At 47.7% G+C, this 20,721-nt stretch overlaps 1 protein-coding gene across 6 annotated transcripts in view; it reads right to left on the bottom strand.

Annotated features, from left to right (window-relative positions):
• The window catches only part of CAMKK1 (calcium/calmodulin dependent protein kinase kinase 1), a 99,510-nt gene that overhangs the window by 63,950 nt on the left and 14,839 nt on the right, over window positions 1–20,721 (bottom strand). The window contains exon 1 of one of the 6 annotated variants that reach the window (XM_063174074.1): window positions 6,974–7,087. The exons of the other annotated variants lie outside the window; for them this stretch is intronic. The gene's annotated coding sequence lies outside the window, so the exon portion shown is untranslated. Of the gene's footprint in view, window positions 1–6,973; window positions 7,088–20,721 lie in introns of those variants that run through there. 6 annotated transcript variants of the gene reach the window in all.

The raw sequence follows: 20,721 nt of genomic DNA, 5'->3' as shown, positions 1-20,721 counted from the left end.
CCTGTGAACACTGCCACACCTCACCCTGACCCCATCAACCTTTTATACATGTGGGAGGCACTTGCCCCAAGCCCACTCCAATACTTTTGGTCTGGAGAAGTTTGAGGGGAACTTGGAACCCACAGCCATGCCCTGGAGCAACCTCTGAGCTGCCACAAACCCCACAAGCAGCTGGCAACACGTTGAACTGCAGATTAATGCACCAGCCATTGATGGGTCTCACTGCTATGGTGGGAGACCAGCCAGAGGTTCATTTTCCCTGCAGTAATTAAATTCAGAGCGTACATTTGGCATACACTGCAGCTCTGCCCACCCCTGGCACAGCAAGCAGGGCACCTGAGGGTCAGATTGCCTCTGCCCATCTCCACTCACTCTGCTGCTGCCAGCAATCAGGCCCTGGAGAAGCAGATGAGCTCCTTGGCATCTGTGACAACCAGTTTCAGACTTCACTGGCCAAAAGGCAGCCCAGACCAAGAGGTAAAGGACAATAAGAAGCTGCAGCTCCGTGAAGCTGAAATGAAGCAAATCCCTGCAGTCTTTGCAGAGATAATGAAGGCAGGTGTACACTGCTCATTTGGACTGTGTCCTCCCTGGAAGGGACAATAATCACTTTGGGTACTCATTTCTGACTAGAAGCAGAAGAAGAACATTACCACAACCTAAACAATAAATAAGAACACACTGTTGGTGCTTTTCGCACACACCCCATACGTTTGCTTTGTCCTAGGGCTCACAGGGCTCTTGTTTCAAGGCACAGACAAGCACATCTTGCTGAGAAATCACTCAATCCTGCTGTAATCATCCAGCCCCTCTTCTCTGCACAGTTCCTGGCAGAGAGCCTGGCTGTTGTGCCACAGCTGAAAATCAGATCTGCATCAAAGTGCTTTGATGCCTTGTGTGAAGCTCCTCACACAGCTTTAACAGGAACCAGGGAATGAGAAAGAACAGCAGCTTTTGCCATTCAAACACTGGGTGAGAAATCAGAAAAGCAAGTTTAGACCCCTGCTTCCTGCCAGACTTTTTAAATGACAACAAACACCTCCAGACCACAGCCTGGAAAATGCAGTGTTCTACCTCCTCCTCCTCCTCAGCTCTATTCAAGGCAGGTGCCTTCCAAAGGGATTCTGGGGCCACTTTTCCCCCAGAAAACAAGCAATCCAGGGTGCACAACTCTGTGCTCCCCTGCTCTCATCTCTTCTCCCTGAGAGGCCCCATCTGGAGGCAGAATCTGGGGTTTTGATCTGAAAAAGGACTGAGGCTTTCATGGCCCTGGATGTAAAGTATAGATGCACACATGGGACACAGGCTGAGCTCAGCAGTGATCTCCTAATATTTCATATAAAAAACAGAAACTACACACCATGAAGGCCATGTAACTACTTTTCAGAGCAATTAATACCATATTTGAAAGAAGTTTTGAAACTAGCCAGGATGCTGAACCAAGATCTCTAGTCCACCAACCTACAATTCGAGAGATAACAATCACCTTGTGCACAGTCCTGAGCCTAGAAAGTTTTACAAAAGATTTCCCAACTGCATTATATTTCATCCCTCCATGTTCTAATTATATGGTTAAATACATTTGCATAATCAGATGCAATTACACTAATTGCATATATAAGCAATAATCAACCAAAAATTGCTCTGAAGAAAAAAGTTTCTACTTAAGGAAATTTCTGTAACAAGAAAACACTGAGGAATGCCAAGTCTATCTAAGTGAGAGTGATATTAACATTAAACACTCCAGATAATGCAGGTGAAACAGGAGCCCTGCCAGAGCATTATCTGAGTGCAGCTCTGTTGGCACATTTTAACCATGTCATTGGTGGGGACAACACCAAAGAACTGAAGAGGAGTTGAGCTCCTTTGTACTCAAGCCCTGGCTACAAATGACTTTGGCAGGACAGGTTTGGCTGCTGTGTTTTGTTGTGTTCCACAGTAGAGGTTCAGTGAGAATTGCGGGCATCAGCTCCTGCTGCTGGACTATATTCACTTCTGCTGTAATCTCTTAAAGCTGTTTATCAGTGTATGAGCATCAGAGCAGCTTTTATTTTGCAAATTACAGCTGGGAAAGCACGAGGCACAGGCAATGAGAGGCACTCAGCCCACATATCCCACAGATTTTGCTTTCAGTGATGCCAGGTGCTGTGACTCACCACGCCTGCAGCAGCCCAGAGTGACCACGAACCAGCACACCCCAGCACACACCTCCTCACTGACTCTGGTGACAGCCTGAGCTCAGATTGCAACAAATCCCATTTGCCCTTGTGACAGGGGACACAAAAGCCCTATGGGGAAGGAGCCTGGCCACTGTGGCAGCCTGATCCCAGCTTCTACAGGGGGGCAGTGAGGGGTGGGAGGATGGAGGTGTGGGCACAGAGCCCAGGTCCAGTCCTGCTGTGTGACCACCAGCCTCACTGGTGCTTTGCCCACTTCCAAGTGACCTAGGGACAGCAATGAGAAGGATTTTGGCATGTTAATATGCACACACAGCCTGAACAACATGGACATTCAGGTGTCAGGGGAGAACAAAAACCCATTCCTAAAGCTGCTCTCAGACAACACCAGCCCAGACTTCAATCTCCTCTTCCCAGACCCCAAGACCTCAGAGCCTGCCTACCCCAATCTCCTCTTGCAGTCAGCATCAAGAGTGCAGGAAATACCCCAAACACAACCTGCATGCTGCACAGGGAAAGCTGCTCCCCCCAAAAATCCCATGGAAAAGCAGCACCTGTGACAGTGCATGGTGCTACAGCCTGAGGTGGGCACAGCAGCTCCTCCAGGAGGGTCAGTGCAGGAGCTGTGCCATGCAGGGAGCAGCTCCTGGGGCTGAACACGAGCAGGGGAGAGCAGGAGGAGGAAGAGGAGGAAGAGGAGGAAGAGGAGGAAGAGGAGGAAGAGGAGGAAGAGGAGGAAGAGGAGGAAGAGGAGGAAGAGGAGGAAGAGGAGGAAGAGGAGCCATGGTTTGCTGTCGCTTGCTGGGCTGAGGGCAGTGTGATTCCCAGGAGAGGAGGCAGCCCTGGCAGGGAGCACAGCTTGCTGGAGGTGGATTTAAACAGCCAGTGAGGGGGTGCTTCAAAAAAATAACTGAGAATGTCAGATTATATGAAAGTTGAAAGACTTGGATTATTTGTAAAATACTAACAAGTAAGGCAGTAGCCAAACTTTTTTGATTAATGAGCAAAACAACTGCCTCAGAAGCAGGGAGGCTTTAATATTTAGGGCTTTCATTGCAATAATGGCTTTCCAAACATCTGTACCATAGCCAGGTAAATGGCAGGTTAAAGAAAAATAAGGCTTTCAGTTGTTCTAAGGGAAAGAGATTGGTCTCAATTGAGCCATGTTCTGCTGTAATCCATAATGAACCTCAAAATTGCCCCAGAAGATGATACAGACTCATGTATCACTGTTTGTTGTGATAAACAAACTGAAAATGAAGAAATAAAACGGACCTGAGCAGCCTCTCAGACTGCTAGGGCGAAATTTAATATCCCACAATGGCCAAATCCCCACTGATCTCTTGGAGCAGAACCAGGCACTCAAACCAAACCTGTCCCTGAGCCAGTGCAGCTTCCAGAGCCTTTGGGTGGCTTTGCTGGACAGCAGGAACAAGCAGCCTGTGGAAAGCACCTCTGTGGCACAGAGAGAGAGAAAAGGGAATGGAAGGGAAGCAGAACTGAGAGCAGAATTCACAGCAATGAGCTCCTGCACAGATTTGTGTGAGCAGCCACAGCACAAGGCACCTGCCCTCTGGTTTTCAAGCCTGGTGAGCCCAGCCTGCAGCAAAGGCTCTGGAGCAGCAGGGAGCCTGCCAGCCAGGCAAGGCAGCTCTCACACACCAATCTGTCACCCTGAGGAGCAGAAACCAAGTGCACACAGCAGCTGATCTTGTGGGACTGCCTCCACAGCGGAGCCCAGGAGATACACTGGTAATTAAATCAATTAGGGAGGAGGGAAGCTGCACACCTGGAGCTGCACAGACAGGCTCCTGCTTTACAGCAGAGCTCAGCCCAAGCTGCACATTGGCACCCAGATGTGTCTCTGCCCTCCTCCCCAGTGTATTCATTTCACCAGCTCATTTCTCAGCTCTGCCTGCCTCCCCTGCACCCACAGCACCTTCTCCACTGACTGCCATGGCTAACTCTGCTCTCCAGGTGCTCACAGAATCCCTCTTGCTGCTCAATACATAAAAATTCAATGTCAGAAAGCAAATCACTGCAGAACAATGCTGGTTATTCAGCTTAAGAGCAGCACAGTGGGATCTGGGAAAGGACACATACAGATCATCAACACAGCAGAAGAATTCAGCATCATACACCTTTGCCAGGCTTACATCTCCCAGCACAGAGCAGCGCTGTTTAAACAATTGTTTAAAAAGCATCCACAATGAGCTGAACAAGCCACCAGGCAGAACAAGTTAGCATTTATATATGTCAGGTCTTAGAGGTTTATCTCCCTCCCAGATAAGGAGAAAGCTTTCAGCTGCCTTGGAGAGATCTGGAGGTATTTCAGGGGATATATCAAGTTGCTTAGTTCTGTAAGCCAGCTGCAGTGAAAAGTCTTTTCAGCATTTTAAAAACATTAATTTCCACCTCTTCCAGGACTGCAAATCTACAGCAAAAGTGTAAGCACAGAACACTGCACGCTTTCTTCTTCCCAGCAATACAAACACAGGTAGAGATTTCTATTCAAGGTGATCTCTGCAAAGAGTTTTAAAGCAGGGAAATTATCCCAGCACCCATCTCTAAATGTCCCTGTGCTGAAGGGCTTCACCAACTCTGCCAATCTGAATAGCCCCAGGCAAGGGGCAAAGCACAGAACTGCACAGGGCAAGACAAAACCAGTGAACTCTTGTTTTGTTTGACAAGACAAATGGACTTCAAATTCAGAGCTCCAAGTATCTGCTCTATTTCCACATGGATAACTTCCATCTTCTGATAATCCTCACATCTTCAGAAACCCCAGGACTTGAAAACATGTCCTCAGATAACCTGCACAGCATCAAAGGCAGCAGAGAGGCTCTGGACAGAGGGAACAGGCTCTGGGGGATGAAAAGCAGATCCCAGAGGAATCAGAACCAGGTACACCACAACAATTACCCTTGTCCTGCACACACAACCCACACTTGGACATGTAAAGGGTAGCAGGCTTCCCACTTCCTTTGAAGCCTTAAGCTTTAGCCCTTTAAGCCTAAATGCACTTTCAAAGCCGGGAGGTCAATGACTGGAGATTATCCAGGCAAAGGCTGCTGGGGAGAAAGCTGTTCTTTTGAGTCACTGCAGTGCAATCCCTGAAATTTAGGCTGATGACAACTCAGCATTTGTCAGAGTGAAAAAGGCTTTACAGCACCAAAGGGCCAACAACAGTTCCCAGGTGCAGCTTTAGTTAAAAAATGAATATGAAAAGGCCGAACCCAGGCTGGGATTGCAGGCTGTCCTGGGACACCAAAGCAGTGTCCCTGTTCTTGTGGCTCAGGATAAGTGCTGTGCATTGTACTCTGTTAAAAATAGGTTAGAAACTGTTGGAAAATAGTTGATAATTGTTAAGCATGTACTGTTAGCTTGGTTGTTATATTGTAAAAGGGGTTAAAAGGATTGTTATAAGAACTCTGGTACCCCAGGTACCATAACACACCTCAGTAAAGTGTAATGGGCCAATCAAGCACCTTAAACCTTCATGCAAATGAACAGAACAGAAACCAATCCAAAGGGATAAAACACAGGATAAAAAGGGTCTTCTGACCCAGGGAAGTTGTGCTGCTCTATCTGGAACATTGGGGCCATCACTGGGGCCAGCGCTGCTCCATCCTTGACGGACGCTCCTGCCCAGCCTGCTTTAGGGCTTTCTTTTTATTATAATAAATGCTGAAATCACTTTAATACCAGGAATCTCGTCTCGTTTTTAGCATGTACTTGTAGTTTGGTTATGGTAAGAGGGGTTAAAAGGGTAGTTAAAAGAAATTACACCTCAGTAAAGTGCAGCACCCCCCAAGCGAAACGAGCCAGCCTGGACAGAAGTGTAAGGGCCAATTGAGTGCCTTAAACAGAAACAGAAATCCAAACGGAAACCAATCCAAATGGACAAAAAACAGGACAAAAAGGAGTATCTGACCCAATGAATCCATGCTGCTCCACCTGGAACACTGGGGCCATCATCAGGACCATCACTGCTGAGCAGCCCCAGCCCCGGCACTCCTCCATGCCCGACAGGAACGCTCCTGCTCGGCCCAGGCCCCCGTGCTTTAGCCCTTTCTTTTATTATAATAAATGCTGAAATTACTTTAGTACTGGGAGTCTGGTCTCATTTTTAACATACTCGACCAGCTGGGCTCTTTCTCAAGTGCTACAATTTTTGCAAAGCCACAGGAGCAAGGCAAGTTTCTGGTCACCACAGCAGGTGCAGGAGCAGAGCAGGGAGTAAATCCACTGGCAAGGAGGTGTCCAGAGAGTTTTTGGCAAGCCAGGGTGCAGTCCTGCCTTGCATGCCCCAGGGAGCTCAGGGGGCACTGTCCCAGCTGCAGGGACAGACAGACACAGCCACTCAGGGCCACCTCTCTGCACAGCCACCTCCCAGCATCCCACCTGGGCTGCAGCACCTTCCACCTGCTTACAGCAGGCAAAGCCAAAACCTTGAAAACAAGAGTTAGAAGCCATCAACCTCCACAGGATCTCTGGGCTCCTCTCTTCCCTGCCCTGGGTTCCACTGCAGCTGATACCACTTGCAAATAAAACCTGAATTTGGCTGTTTGCTGCTAAAATTATCAAGGCAGGAGAAAAGCAAACACAATCTCAGAGGAAAAGGTGGTAAGGAAATATGATGTGTGCAGTTTAATAGCCAGCAAAGACATGTGGAAGGATGGGATGTGGTTGACAAATGTAGTTTGAGCATGGCTCACACAGCCTGGCCTGCTCCGTGCCCAGGAAGGGAACAAAGAAGGAAAACTCTGAAGCCAATTTGGCTTTGGTAGCAATACCTGATCCCAACAGCTGTATCCCATGTCCTAGAAGAAATCCCTGTGCTGCAGGTTGGGGTGTTGCTGGCAAACGAATTGCACTGCTCTGGCTACTCAGATATCCTTCTCCAGTTGCTATGGGAAGAAAAATCAAAGAACAAGACTGGTAACAACGTGGAAAACTAAATAAAGCATGTGTTTAAAAGCCTTGCTGGCTGCCAGCCAGGGTGCTGAGCACCTTCCAGGTTGCATCCCAGAACAATCTGCCTGTGTGCAGCCACTGGGTTTCCCAACACACTGCTCACCTCTGGGATGGAGATGCTGGCTCCACTCCAGTAAAACACTTAAACACATTCTTGAACTTTAACTGAGCTCTCAGGACATCACAAGGGATGATCACCCATGTGCCAAAGCGTGAACAACACAAAAAATCTCAGCCTAAAACATGTGGAAATGCTCACAGGAGTGTCTGGGGAAATGTGTTTCACATGTGTCTGAAAGAAAGCTGCCCAGTTACTGTGGGAGCCATCCCAGGGCTCCTTTCCCAGGAGGACAGGAGGCCAACAACATTTTCTTCCACATTTCCATTTTCTTAGGCCTGCAGGGCTCTTGTCAAGGCATTATCAGAGTAACTCTCATTGCATTAATCCTCTTAGGAGGGGTTACCCTCCATCCATCTTTCTTTCTTTCACCAGAGCACACTGCAACTCAGAAAGCTCTGCATGGTCAGTGAGGAGAGCTGATTCCCTTGGAGGCAGCTTTGGAAATATCCTCATCTGGAAGGGCTTTTTGTTCAGTAACAACAGCAAAACACTGATATTATTACTATTACTACTACCATTATTATTATTATCATAATATTATAATGTATAAGTACCATTCTTTTGCTTTTGAGGCTAGAAACTATAGGTAAATAAGTTAGGTGAATTGAAAAAATATTTTAAAACAGAACCCCAAAAAACCCCCTTCTTCTGCAATTAAGAGACAAAGCAAACAAGAAAACTTCTTGAGGAAGTGATAGATTCATCTTGACTTGAATTATCTGAGAGGAACTGTTGATGAAATCCTCCACACCTGTGACCCAGCAGATCTAGCACAGGCAACTACAGAAAACTGAAAACCTACAAGCCTGTGAATTATTCTCTATTACCTGACAAAAGACACCCATAGGAAAACTATTTTTAGCTTTCCTTTCACCAGTTCTGTTTAACAATAAAATCCAATTCTTCGGCTGTTTTTGAAAATCTTGCCTAATGCATTTCCATAGTGCCTGTCACCTGCCATAACCTACCTGTGTTTTATTCACCAAGGGCCAAAACCACATTTACACAGAGCAGTTGGGAAGAGACACTCTTGCTCAGGGTCACCCAGACACCACCTCAGTGGTCAGTGAGAGAATCCCAAATTTCTGATTCCTGAACTCTGCCTATTTCACACACCTTTGTACTCTTCCTATAATGAACACACCTTTGTAAGAGTACCTATAACAACACCACATCATCATTCCTGACACAAACCAAAACTGGGCTCGTGCTTCCAGACCTGCTTCTGACAGCCTGGCATTCCCATTTTCAACACTGGAAGCAGAGATCAGAGTTTAGCCACATCCAGCTTAGCAAAGCCTAAGCCTAAGCCAGCAGCAAAGCCCCAGGTCATGCCCTGTGTGACTCTGTCCCCTCAGCTGCAGCCCAGCCACAGGGACCAAGTGACATCCCACTGTGCCACTGAGCTCAAATGATCCACCAGGAACCCACACTCATCAGGAATTGCCTACATTATGACTGTGAGACCAGAGAGATGAAAGATCAGAAAGAAGATGAAAAATCCAATAGGTTTACTTGCTTTATAAAGCTTACAGTGGATTATAAAGGAATTTCTCTAGGCTCTCAGATATGTTACTCACTTGCTGACACATGTGCATGCTCCTGAAAAATCATAACTCAGTTTCACCAATATTTTGGTAATAGAAAAAATATAATTACATAAAAATAAAAGTTGAGAACAAGGTTTTGTTTGCATAGCAATGTTGACTGTTTCAGGGGGCAGCTTCTATCTGAGGGTGTTTTTACTCGCTGCTGGTGGCACAGGAGTTTGAGAATAGACTCTGACTTGCACCTACCCACAAAAGGGACTCACTAGAGTAAGCTGATAACAAAGCTTGAAAAGCCTAATCTAAAGCCTGAGCTCACTCTGCCTGACCAGGAAGCAAACAGCAACATTTAAATCTTACATTGCTGTGGAATTAAGGAAAATCCCCTGGGATACACCATACTCACAAGATAGAGCTGTTTCCTTTTCTGTCTGATGAAACATTCCATCAGATTCTAGATGCTATTAAAAAAAATTATCAAAGGCAGGGGTGGAATCTTCAGCTCATCCCCACCCATCCCATTCTGGAAGCACCCAAAAGAGAACCACTTATTCTAAAAGTGACTAAGACATGAGTCATTTGATGAGTAAGCACATTGGCTCTGGAAATCTTATTCAATCCATAACCATCTCCAAGTCATTTCATTACCTAAACCATTTATCCATTTCATACATTAATGCAGCAGCACTCCAAGGCCAGGAAGAAGCTCTTGTTTCCAACACCAAGGTAATTGCAGCTTATCTTGTCCTGCTCTGATAGACAGAGCACAGCCAGGAAACCCTGCAGAGCAAAACCTGGCAAATCTGCATTACACAGCACTCTGAAAATCAGCTCTGGAGATGCCTCCAGCCTCAGCCAGCACTTGAGTGAAGCTGTACTGGCACAGCCCCTGTGCAGCTCAGCACTGCAAAGGCAAACCCAGCCCTGCTGCTGGCAGCAGGATGCCAGCAGGGCTCACTGCAGCCTGTGCCAGGCCTGCTGCCAAAAGCTCTCAACCTCCTCCTGTTGCTCTCCCAAAAGCTCTCATCTGAAGCTGCAAAAGCATTAACTCAAACCACTAATGAGGCTTAAATACCTCTGCATTCTGGAGGAACATGAGCACCTCACAAAGCACATTTGCTCATCTCCACAAACATCCTCTGGGATACATTCACAGGCTGGGGAGAAGATGTGATCCCCAAGAATCCTTCTTAACAGACCCCAACATGTACCTTGATGCCTTTGAAATGCTACCTTGAGATCCAACAGGAGATCTGGGGCTGATGTCCCCCTGCCCTTTTCCTAAATGCTGGTGAGCACATTGGTGAGCTCTGGCCTGTCCTTGGAGGGCCCCTCACAGCCCAGCCCCAAGCACAGCAGCAGTGATGCCCCCACAAACAGCCTGGGCCCCCCAAAATGATGAGTCTGTTCAGGTTTGCAGCCCCCTGCACAGCCTTTCTTCAGGGCTGCTGATTTCTCTGTGTTTCATCAGCACAGCACAAAAAGTACACTTGTAAGTGGAATAACTTCAAAATCATTTAAGTTGTTCCACACCATTCCTCTGACATCACATTATGACCAGTGCTTTGACATTGCATTTCCACAGCTTTAGGTTTTCTGAATTTTTTTTTTCTGAATCACAGGAGAACACAGCCAGGGTTTTCACCTGAATGGCCAGCCCTGTGAGCATCTGCCTTTATATTAACAAGGGTAAAAGAACAGAGATTTCTCACCAGGGGTGAATTGGCAATTTGCCTCTGCTGGACTATATGTTAACAGTTGCCACCACCCACCTGCTTCCTCCACAGAGCCAAGGCTGCTCTGCCTTCATTATTCCCTTTGGCACTGAGGAAAGCTTTTCATCCATTTGCTCTAAATCCAGTCACCACAACTCACAATCTGAGGTCAAATAACAGGACTTAATCCCCTAAACACAGTCAGCCTTGGTTTCACATCTGCTGTGCTGGTGTGGCAGTGATCTTCCTGGTCTGAAGCATGTCTGCCCATGGCTCCTGACCACCTTTCTACATCCCACATCCCTCCAAGAACTTCAAGTTCACCACAAAATAATCAACTAAAAGGGAAGATCCCAGCTCTGGAAGCAGAATGGAAGAAAGCCCACACAACAGGCTGGCCTGAGGACAAAGAGACAAACACAAAGCAACAGCCCAGAAAAAGTTTGATGCTACCACAAAGCAGCAGCTGCCAGCACTGATGAAGAAAGATGAAAAGGCTGAAAATCTCCACAAAGGCTCCTTACAGCTGCCTGCAGGTGCAGGTACAAGATGAACAGAGGATAAGATGGTTTTCAGCACATTACAGCAAACACCTCTGAGCTGCAGTGGGCTGACACTCACCCCCAGAGGGGTTGGATGGGGCTCCCTGGAATGACAGCAGCCCAGCTGCTCCCAGGATGGCACATGCCCTCACACACACCCTCCCAGACACCTGGGCACACAGGATAAAGGGAAGAGCTGCAATCCCACCAGCACATCACCCTCCATTGCTGTCCATGGTGATGGAATGGGATGCACCAACAAAGTCTCCAGGAGGGAGGAAAACCCAACAGCCTTCAGGAGGAGTGCACAGCAGCTCCAACACAAATCCACTTCACACTCAGGCCAACACATCTTGTCCTTCATGCTAAAGGCATCCTTCAAAACAAAATCACCAGCTCTTCTGCTGTGCTTGTAGCATCATGAGATCTGCTGCTCCCCACTGGGATAACTGCTCTGTGTGTGTGCCTCTGCCCAGCCACTCTGCCAAGCACTCACAGGGCAGCAGGGCTTCACTGCCCCCTCCAGCTGCCCTGGCCATCACTCACGGGCTGCTGGAGCACTGCAGGCCAGCATGGTGCCATGGCCCTTTGAATTTATACCTCTGGAATGGTGAAAAGGGAATTCAAGGACAGATGGATCCCCTGAGCAGACAAATAGCTGTACCCTGGGGGAAGAGAGAGGCAGGTAAAAAGCAGCTTAGTGATTTCCTTAGTCCCTTTCTCTGGGAGTTCTCTACAGAGGCCTTGGGACAACCTCACCTCTGCAAATCCTTCCCCTCAGCTGTTTGCATCCAGCCCATGGACAAGGCAGGACTGGCCCAAGGTGACCAGCAACACAATGCCACAGCTCTTTCCTGGCCACTAATTCAGAGGGAAGCAAAGAAGCAGCAGGAAAACACCCAGGGTAAAACACTTTGTAAAGACCATAAAGCCCCCCATTTCAAGCTGAGGGCTTCACTCTGCACAAGTCCCAGAGAGGTTACACACTTCCCACCCCAGCATAAGCTCATTAGTGAGGTCAATAATGAGAGAGCTCCCCAGGGATGGATCTCTGTGTGCAGCCACCACCCTCCTGTCCCACTGCTGGCACAGGATCTGCTCCATGGAGGGGCACTGGCTGCAGCCAAGGCAGCTTCACTGCCACTCTGGGTTAAACAAGCAGAGCTCTCTGAAGTCATTAACTCACATAAACATTTCACGTCTGTTTAGGGAGCTCCATTTTTTACAAGCATTCACACATGAAAAGCAAACACTGAGTGCATTCAAGAAGAGGTAGAATCAAGAGAGGAAAAAGCTTCTGCTATAAATAGTGGAACATTCCTTGTATTTTGTGCCACACAGTCTTTAAATCCTGTTACCTTCAACATCTGCATCTTCACTTTAAATGTTCTGCTTCCCCATACTGCTGCTGTAATTTTCAGAAAGTCAAAGCAGGCCAGAACATTTGTGGTCTGCCCAGGGGAGATTTATCTGGCTAAAAGTTTGTGCTCTTTCCCCTGCTTCCCCACCCTTCTCTCCTCTGTTTGCTGTATCTTGATTTTTAGACAATCAGGGTCTGTCACCAACCCTATCTGTGTACAGCACCAGTGCCATCACCCAGTATGAACCTTTAACAACATAAATGCAAAATTCTGCTTGTACAGGGGCTGGCCCAAAGCTCATTGGAAAGACATCTTTCTCCAATGGCACATGGACCAGAGCCAGCATGAGCAGAAAAGCATGATTTGCAAAGGTGACTATTTGGAGAATACAATCATGCAAAAACCTGATCCTCCATCAGAATGTCTTTGCACTTTCCAACAGACCAAAATAAGTGTGTGCACATGTATGTATGCTTTTATCAAGTGTTTTTGGCATAGGAAGCATTTTGATGCATGGTGATGGGTGCATCTTGTAAGCCCTTAAACATAATGGATAGAGATAAACCTGAAGCCAATTAGGAAAATACTGCTGAGCTTACATGATCCATAGCTACTCTGAAAGGGACAAAAATTTAACTCCTATGGAAAAGATCAAAACAAAACCCCAGATCCATTGTTAAACAGATTAATCAGACTCTTGGAAAGCTCATGAGGGATTGGGTTCAATCTCTGCAGCTGTTATTAACATAAGCCCTGTACAGCAGTAACAAAAGACCTGCCTAAGCCCCCCTCTGCTGTTTACTTTGCAGTGGGACTCTGCTTGGGCTCACAGCATTTAACACACACACTCCTCATTAAGGAGACAGGACAAGAGGAAGGAGTTGGCTGAAGTTTATACTGCAGCAAAACAAAACTCTTAATGGCCCTTTTTGTAAGGGCAGGACTACCAGTATGGAAGAAAGCAGAGCCCCAGTGCCAGCAGCACCTTCCTGATCCAGCAGAGTCTGGGCACAGCAAGAGCCAGTCCTTTCCCAGGGGGATGGAGCATGTCAGGGACAGAGTGGAGCCAGGGTTGAGCATGTGCAAAGTAAGGAAAAGCACATTGAGCTGGCTGGAGTGAGCCTGGAGTGGATGTAACACCATCCAGCTCAGGGCTGGGGAGGCCAGGCGCAGCCACAGATGGACCTAGGGCAGGAAGGCTCCTGCTCATCAATGCAGCAAAGGCACAGCCACAGAGGGATTTAGGGCAGGAAGGTTTCTGCTCACCTGCAGCAACAGCACAGCCACAGATGGACCCAGGGCAGGAAGGTTTCTGCTCACCTGGACCAAAGGCACAGCCACAGATGGACCCAGGGCAGGAAGGTTTCTGCTCACCTGGACCAAAGGCACAGCCACAGATGGATCTAGGGCAGGATGGTTCCTGCTCACCTGTGCAGCAAAGGTACAGCTACAGATGGATCTAGGGCAGGATGGTTCCTGCTCACCTGTGCAGCAAAGGTACAGCTACAGATGGATTTAGGGCAGGAAGGCTCCTGCTCCAGTGCAGCAAAGGCACTGCCATAGACGGACCTAGGACAGGAAGGTTTCTGCTCACCTGCAGCAAAGGCACAGACAGAGATGGATTTAGGGCAGGAAGGCTCCTGCTCTCCAGTGCAGCAAAGGCACAGCCAGGAGAAAGGAGCCTCAGCACAGCTCCAGAGGGGCTGCAGGGGTGGGATGGACCCTCCTGTGCCACGTGCTCCTGGGAGAGGCTGCAGAGATGTGCTGTGGGAAATGGATAATGGCATCCAGAGTGAGAACTCTCCAAGGAGAGCTGCCAGGTGAATGGAGCAGGGCAATGACAGCCTGCTGAGAAACAGCCTCCTGCAGCCCTCGTGGGGCGTCCATCACGCGCTCCCCAAAAACGCCCAAATTAGAGTGAAATACGACGCTGCCGCCTCCGGAACAGAAATCATTCATTCCATAAAAAGCATTTTCATGCTTCTCTCTTATGACTCTTCCACTCCTCTCCAGGCCCACTCACTCCTCTCCTGCAGAGGAGTCATTTGATGAAGGAACTTTTCTGGTTGCAGCATTCTGCAAACTTTTTTTGTGGAAGGGTTAAATGAGAAAATTTCTGCAGGGATGGCCAGTGACAGCAAGGTAGAGAGGATTCCTCCCACTGCAACTGGGCATGACATCCACTTTGCTGTAGGCAGAGAGTCCTGCCACCCCTTCCACTGTGATTTTATCACACTGTTTTTCAAGATGTGCAGATTAGAGCTAAGTAAGTATCTCAACACACGCTTTGTATGCTTAAGTCTTGTTAGAGCTGAGCAAATGCTTGAGGACATGTATTGCTTCAGGAGGCACTGCTGGGTGGGCTCTGTGCTTTGCTCACAACCAGGCTTTGCATGAATCCAAGAGGATTTCCAGGCACAGCTCAGGAGCCTGGGCAGGAACAGAGATGCTGGTGCATGGTCTCACATAAAGTAATGGGTGCAGGGAGCACGTGGAGCCAGCAGGCTGCTGGAGGGTGCCCTGAGAGCCCTTGGATCCAGAACCAGTTGCATGGTTGGGACACTTTGCTTTTTTTATGCACATCTCTATTCCACTGCTGTAGAGGCAGTGAAGAAGCATTTTAGAATTCCCTGCTGGCAGCCCAGTGCTTGGGAGCCAAGTTTAAACTCCTGACTGTCATCACTTCATCAGACAGAGTCAGACACTTTAACCCCACCTTGGTGCTTCTCCACAAACTAGGAACAGCAATTTTCCTGCTGGGGCTGGAAGGCTGAGCCATCCCCAGGCACCTCCCAGGCCCACACTGTCACCTTCCACTGCTCAAACTCCCCCTGCAGCACCTGCACCTCCTGAAACATTTAACTGGGACAAATGCCACCTTAGACTCTGCAGCAGCACTGCCTGGTGAAGACTGCAGAGAGCCACAGCACCGACCAAAAGGTTTCAAGTGGTAATTAATCAGCTACAATAATAAATAATACATATACTTTCAAGTGTTTACTCATTTCCTGAATGTCTCCCATAAATATCTAACCAATAAAGCACACTTTGAACAGTGACACTTGTATCTTTTCCCTTCTGAGCTAACTCTGTGCTATTTACTTAAAATAGAAAATTCTGCAGGAGAAAGACAGGTTGAAAGGTAACAGAATTTTGGAACTAGCTTGAGCATTCAAATTTACTCTGAACAAAGAATACTTAATACAAGTATTTAAACTTTTCTCAGTCTTACCTTATTTTATGGACAAAGTTTATACACCTGTTTTAATCCATTCAGTCAGTCAGGCTGCTGGTCTGCAGCTCTCTTCAGCAAGTGCCACATGTGATGCTCTCTGCTCAGGCTGCACCCCTGCCAGGGCACAGTTGGTCCATGCAGCCTCACAGAAACCAGCACCAAGATAAAATCCTGACCTTGAAAACACAGCCCAATAAACCTTCACTGAAATACAGGAGCTTTGCTTTTAGTGTAGACAGAATTTCTATACTAGGCTTTTGAAACAAACTGTTGTGTTAAAAAGTAATAATCAAGAAATTAGTGCAGATCTCCCCCCAGTAAAGAAAACCAGGGTTGTGAAGAAATCTGGAATGCTCTCCACAGCCTCTGGCATTTGCCTTAAGTGGCTGGAAAAGGTTAGTGTCATTTGGCTCTTAGCAAGGTTTAAATGAGCTCCAGCCCTTTGGGGAGGGCTGGCCAGTTTGACAGGGTTTAGTTTATGACAGTGAGCCCCAGAGCCCTGCTGACGCCCCAGGACAGGCAGTCAGCACCACGAGCTGCTCACCCCCACCATCCTCCAGGGACACCCTCAGTCCCCTCTCCACCACAGCCCAGGGACACTCAGCCAAAACCACCCATCCCACCAGGCCTGACCTGACTTTTAAGCTACAAATTTATCAGGAAGGTGCAGAAACCCTACCTTTACATTCCAGCTGGTACCTAATCCCTTCAGCTCTCCCAGAGAGGTGCTTTTCATTTCCAAAAAGAGCCAGGAGTTACTGTTCTTGCCAGGGCAGTTAACCAGAGCAGCAAAGCCTCTTTTCACTGTGCAGGGCCCAGGTGATTGTCTCCAGGGGATTAGCTGTTACCACATTTAGTTCAGTAAAGGGTTTAATCTCAGCTATGTTCACAAAGACTTTGAAGACATTCAGCACTGAATTCCTGGGGACTGACACCTTGGAGCACACCCGGGACAGGCATGGAATGGTAATTGGTAGGAGCAGGGAGCTTTCTACCCCTCTCCAGCACAAGAAAGGGCAAAAGACAGCTCTTTTTGAGAGATAAAGCCACTGTCAGCTGCCAGCCAAGGGATGACAGGAAGGTGAAGGAGCAGGAGGGGTGAGGGAGCTGGGGGCAGGAGAGAGAAGGAGATTTTCAAAGCCCTGCAGGGCAGGCACCAAGTCTCTGTGCTGATGGTGACAGCAGCTGCTGTCAGGGACATGTGGTGCCAGAACCATGAAATGTATTCCAGAGAGCCTCTGAAAAGTGCACAGGGTGAAACAACTGGAGTTGTGCCACAGCTTTAATGTGGAGCTCAGGGAGGCTCTGCTAAGCACTGAGAGCCAGGAGCAGGGCCAGGGAGGGACTGGTGTCTGCTGTCACCTTGGTCAGAGCAGACCACCATCCAAGCTCTTCTCAAACCAGTGAGACCTTCCATCTATGAAAAGGAATCGTGTCCTAAAAATCCAGACTTTGTGAACCACTGTTCCCTCTGGCACTGATGAAGCATTTTCATTCCTCACTTGCTGCCTGCTCCAACCTCTTGAGCAATGGCTCAGGTATTCATTAATGCCAAGGACAAACACTGAAGCTTTGGGACTGCTTCTTAAACTCTTCCCCAGAAGAGAGGGAAATTCATACTTTCCCTCTTGCTCATCAAGAAAGCAGGCTGGGGTGGGGCTGGAAAGACTTACAGAGCCCTGGGCACACAAGGATAAGAAATTCCACTGTGGTGCTGCCTCCCCTGCTCCCCCAGCTCACAGGGGGCTCTGCTGGCATCTCACACCCCAGCTGGCTGAGCACTCAGTGCCTGCATCGTGCCAGCACTGCTGCCTGAAGCCTGCAGAGAGCTCCTCTGACTGCAATGTCAAGTGGGTGAACAAAGAAATGTCAGAAAACGGGGCTGGAAGGAGAATGCCTGAAGATATCAGAGAGCAGGACATCACTGGGCACTTAGAAGAATGACAAAGGCAATTTTCACAAATGGAAGGGTGAAATAAAGGAGAAATGAGAGTGAAGACTGAAAACAATTTCCTACTGTTTGGCATGCTCTAAAATTAGTGCTGTAATAGATCTCATCAGCCAGCATTTATTTTCCATTCTGAAGACAAGAATTCAAATAAGCAGCAAGAGAAGCTGAAAACATTGACCTCAAACCCAGGCAGCAGCACACACCAGACTGCTCAAACCCAGCTGGGTCTTGCTTGGGATTTTCAGAAGTGAAAACTCAAGCTGGAGACCCACATTCCTCAGCCACATCACAGCCCCACCAGCAGAGAGGGGACAGAGCCTCTGGAGCAGAGGGGACAGGCTGCCCATGTCAGGTTTGCTGTGTTCATACAATTATAGGAGAAAACTCCTTTTGGAGGGAATCCCAAAGTTACAGTGCCTGGAAAGGACCCGAGGTTACACAGCAGGCTTTGGGAAGCCCCTGCTGTTAATTGTGCTGATGGCTTTCACTCCTGCTGTGCCCAGGGAACAAACTCTGCTCACCTGGCTCTGCCAGGGGAGTCCCAGAGCCCTGCAGGGATTTCCCAGAGCTCCAACATTTGCTGTGACTGCCCAGGGACACAGGGCCAGCTCAGATTGTCCCCAGAGCTGGCCCATGGGCCAGCAGAGCCCAGGTGGAAATGCTGGCACTATCTGTACCCCACTTGCTGCTGTGCTGATCTGTACATCCCGGGGAGCAACCCCACAAAGTCTGGCACAAACAAATGGTTTTGAACTCAAAAAAAACAAACAGTAAATCCCCACAGGCCTCATCTTGCTGCTCCCACAGCTACACTCCCTCCTCCAAGCAGGCACATACAGGTAAAGGTATTTTACACATCAGGGCTCGGGACACAAAGCCCCCAGACCCAGGGGCAGCAGCAATGTGATGCACCCACTGCTCTTTCAAAGTTTAAGAACAAATCCCTGATGGCAGAGGAGAACTGGCAGCATCACTCAGCTATGAGGTGTCAGAGATATTTCAGGCAGCCACTCCTGAAATATATTCTCATGCAGAATGCCAGAAAAAGTCACCTCCTCACTCCCCCAGCTGCCTCTCTTTGCATTGCTGCTAACATGGATGTGACTCACTAGAGCTGGGTTTATATTAAACTCCTGAAACAGATTGTTTGGCTGTTATGTAAATCCAGTAAATGTTAAAACACCAGAATAAATCAGTCAGGCAGTTAGCACTGCCAGCTCTCCAGAGACATCCAAGGGACTGATTTTGTTTTTAAAAGGTAGAGGTGGTAAGAGATGAGGGGGAAACAATAACAACAATAATAATAACAATAACAACAATAACAACAACAACAATATTGATAATAATATAATCACCACTGCCAATTAATGATAATAATTATGATAATAATAATAACAATAATATAATATCATCACCACAGCCTTTCAGCACTTTTCAGGGAGAGCTGTGGACACAAACTCTGTGGCAGCAGAAGTTCCACACCATCTGAACCAGCAATGTGACCTCAGGGGAGGTCAATATGTGTGACAGCACTGATGCTGGGGTTAGGACTTCAGGTTAAAATAAAATAAGCCCCAAACAAGGCATGAATATGGTTCTTTTCATCCTGTGACTGGGAAGGAGGTTCCTCTTTAGGAGCTGCCTCTCCCCCATGGTGCAGAGGGCATTTGCCACTCCTGCTCACAGTGACACCAGCAAGCCAGCACAGAAACAGATTTTCAAATTTGCAAACACAAGGGCTTTTACCTGAAACCTGACTCCAGGTTTATAAACAGTCTATGGGCCAAAGGATTAGTCAGAAAAATTATCTGGCAAATAATCTGCAAGAATAAGCAAAACCAGAGCAAATCACCATCTGCTCATGGGTAACTCCTAAGGCAGAAATGAGGAGCCTTCAAATTAAAGCCTTCACTCTGTATGTGACCGTTGATAACCAGGCCATTGCACTCAAAATGCTCCCAAAGCCACATCAGCAACCAAAAAAGGGAGCAGGTAGAAATTAGGACCCCAAATCTGAGTTGCATGTTGGCTGAGCTGCCCCTTGCATGGGCCACACAGCTTAGAACAATCCCTACTCAGCTTCAAAAGCAGCTGCAGCCTGTGGGTCCCCACAAATGGGAGCAATTCTGGGGTTTCCCCACCACTGGGCACATCTGCACAGGCACATCTGGGCAGAGCACAAGATGCATTTGCAGCTGCCCTGGAGATGAGACTGCAGAGCACTGAAATGAAGAGATCTCTGAGCTGTGTTTAATTAAACATAGTCTGGGAAAGTCTCTGCTTTTGTTCAACACTGCCTCAAAAGAAAAGGGCTGAGTAATCCACCAATGGGGGAAAACACACTCTTTAGCTACAAGGTGTTATTATTATAGGCTTAATATCAAAATGGCTTGTTCAGCCTATTAGGCTAGAGCAAACACTCCCAGCCTTGGCAAGGCTGATATTACAGCTCTGGATTTCACACTGACATAAGCACTGCAGGTCTGCATGGAGAGGACTGTCCTGTCCGGAGAGGGAAGGCATTGATCTGCACCAGGTTCCTGTGGCCCAATAAAACTGGTCAGACAGACAGGAGAGGAGCTTGTCTGTGCTGGGAATAGCAGGAATGGTGCAGCAAGGACAGAGAAACCTGGTGGGAGCTGATCTCCCAGACTGGGGCCAGCAGCAGCTCCACACATGAGGGCACAGCACAGGGCAGCAGGGAAACACTCCTCAGGACACCAAGGACACTGATCTCACACCTGATTAACCCAGGAGCCATTGCAGATAAAAATTCTAAGTATCTGAGACTTTCAAGACACCGTGACATTTAAGATTCTTTTTTGAGTATTTGGTGCAGTAAAAGATTTCACTCCTCAAGTTGAAAAACAAACCCTTTCTCTGTCTTTTATTTGTTAATTAAATGTGTTCATTGTATTCAGATCTCATTTTTTTGTGCATAATGTTTTGCCCATCTGTTTGATTAAAAAAGAACCCAACCACCCAGCTTCATTAAGCTAATTGGATGCATTCAGCCTTTGGTTAATATTCTGAAGTAGTTTACAATTATTCTCCCCAGTTATTAAATCTCCTCTGAGGATCTTATTTTCCGTACT

Source organism: Melospiza melodia, chromosome 21, assembly GCF_035770615.1.
Source record: "Melospiza melodia melodia isolate bMelMel2 chromosome 21, bMelMel2.pri, whole genome shotgun sequence".
NCBI lineage: Eukaryota > Metazoa > Chordata > Aves > Passeriformes > Passerellidae > Melospiza > Melospiza melodia.
Note: the sequence above shows the minus strand (reverse complement) of the source record. Positions and strands in the feature narration are given on the sequence as shown.